Below are 2,820 nucleotides of genomic sequence, written 5' to 3'. Positions count from 1 at the left end.
TATACTAGGCACTGTGCTAAAAAAGAAATATGATGGTTTCCTTTGAAATTAGTACATTCATGAGAAAGCATAGAGAAGGAAGAGATGGACAATAAAATAAGAAGGAAAAAAAGAGAGAGGGAGAAACAGAAAGGGTGGAAGAAAGCATGAGAACTCAGGTGGAATCACAGAGTGATCCTTTAATACTATGAATCAAATCTTTATATAATTTAGTACTATGACTTACTTGAAATGTAGAAAATCTGTCAAGGGACCATAGAATTAAACAATTATAAAATCTAGTTTGTAAAGGAATTTAAGTTATTTTGCCTGGAGAAGAAAATCTGAATGAGGAATTTAATAATTTTAATATTTTGAAGATTTTGGTAACTTTATATTTACCATTTCCACATAAATTAGGATGAAATAAAAATAAATTTAACCTGGAGCTTAGTTTAAATTATATCTTGGAGTGACTGCTTGAACAAATTACCATGAATAATTAAAATTCATTTATTCATTCAACAAACATGAGAAACTTCCTATACTCCAGCCATTCTGTTATAGGCATTTGGAATGTAGCAAAAATAAAACAGACAACATTTTGCCTTTATATTGCTTATAGAGTATATTGCTTATACAGTTTTCTAAGGAAAGCTGTAGAAATCATTTCTTTGGTGATAGACCTTCTTTCTCTAGTAACTTGGCATTGGTATATTCTAGAAACAGAATAAAAGGTTGGATGATTAATAAAAGTTGGAACTGGGTTTCATCACAGGGAAATTGGAATTTGCTTGTTGTTCAGTGAAGTCATCTACACCTTTAAAATTCTTTGATAGAAGAGTGAAGGAAGCTTTTGTAGCTGTCCTGAGAATGGCGAGGCAGAAGCCCAGTGCTACTCTTTCAAACACTATGTACTGATTGATTATCATAAAACTTTGATATCTTTCCATTCCCAGTTTCCTTAAGAGCGTTTTAACAAACCATACCAAAACTTACTGATTTGAAAGAACAACAATTTATTATTTTCCTCAATTTTGTATGTCGATCAGGCAGTAATTCTGCTATATGCGGTGTTGGCTGAAAGAGCAGGAATGACTTTATTCAGATGGTGCTACCTGCCAGCAGGAATCTGATCCTCTTCCCTGTAGTATCCACACCTGACTCACTTGGGCTCCTGACAGTGTGGCTGTGGGTTGAGAGGAGCATCCCAAGAAGCAAAGGAAGAAGCTGCGGATCTCTGAAGATTCAGCCTCAGGAGTCAACCATCACGACTCCTACCATGTTCTATTGGTCAAAATAAGTCAACAGGGCCCCTTCCAATTTAAGGGCAAGACAAATAGACTCCACCTCTTGATGGGAGGAGTGGCAAAAAATGTGTAGTCATCTTTAATTTAGCACAATGCCTGTGAAGTTAAACTGAATCTTTTCAACAGACTAGATAAGTGCCAAACAAGGAACATTTGTATCTTGCCTTTTCCCTGAAACCCGATTCACCTCTCTTCACAATTCTAAGAAAAGCTGTCACACAAGGACCTGTTTGATGCTCAGCATTATAAATTTCAGTCTTTTTCTCTTGTTTTCTGCAGCCTTAGGCCCTGTTGACTATTTCTCTCCTTCGTTAAATGTCCTCTGCCCTTGAAATCTATGACATTACATCTCTTGTTTTTCTCTTAGCTGCACTCTGTGTTCATTTATATATTTTTCTTCTTCTGTTTACACTTAGCTGGTAATTTTTACACTTAGCTGGTAGTTTTCAAGGTTCTTACCCCAGCCATCCTCTCTTTGATTATACTCTCTTCCTCATTAATCACATCCACTCCATGTCTTTGTTTACCATCTATTTGTTTATGCTCCCAGATCTATACCTCAGTCTAATCTACAACGATTTTCTGAGCTATACATCTGAGTATGTAAGAGCATATTTCTATCTGGATGTCCTATTGGCACCTTGAGTCAGTCAGGCTTTAATTATAGAGATCAGAGTCAATTAATCAGAAGGGGAGAAAGCTAAATAACAAACTCTAGGCTGAGCTTCCCGGAGTGACCACTAAGAGACTGTTTTCCGGCCATACTGAATTACTTGCAGTTCCACAGAATGTCCAAGCTCTCTCTTTCTTCTAAGATATTATTGCATATACTATATTCTATTTGCAACACCTGGAACATAATCCTTATTTTCCCACAATCCTTATTGTTCAGCCACCTAATTTCTAATCATCCTTTATAATCCAGTTTGGGTAATATCCTCTTTGGATTACTTTCCAAATTGTCTCCAGCACAATGAGTGGCTCATGGTGGACAGATGCTTTGTTTACTGTTGCATGCCCAAAAGCAAGCACTGGGACTCACACATGTGTTTGTTGTGTGGAGGGGAGAGGCTGTATTTCCTAAAACTGGACACAAGAGGGCAACAAACAACTTCTAGTCCAGTTTTTCAGTTAGTTGCTTTTTCCTACATCCCATTTGCTATTCCAATTGACTGTTGATGTAGTTCACATGGCATGACTCTTGAGCTATGCCTGACAGAGTGGAAGATTCCTAATGACTCAGGACTGTATTTAATTAATATTTTGGTTGCCTTCTCAGTGCCAGGCAATTCACTAGGTATTGGTAATTTTAAAAAGATGAATAAGACAACTTCTACATTTGAGGAATCAAGAATTTAATGGGAGAAGTAATTCCGAATTTTCTTTATTCCCTGATATGTAAAGAAACAAGTGATTTAACCTATTTTCATCAGTAGCAATGGCTGCTTAAGATGGTGGAAAGGTTAGCTATTGGTGCAAGTAAGACAGAAACTAAGGATTTCCTAAGTGATCATCACCAACCTAGCAGATT

The sequence above is a fragment of the Pteropus vampyrus genome, unplaced genomic scaffold (genome assembly GCF_000151845.1).
Source record: "Pteropus vampyrus isolate Shadow unplaced genomic scaffold, Pvam_2.0 Scaffold116, whole genome shotgun sequence".
Taxonomy (NCBI): Eukaryota; Metazoa; Chordata; class Mammalia; order Chiroptera; family Pteropodidae; genus Pteropus; species Pteropus vampyrus.
Note: the sequence above shows the minus strand (reverse complement) of the source record.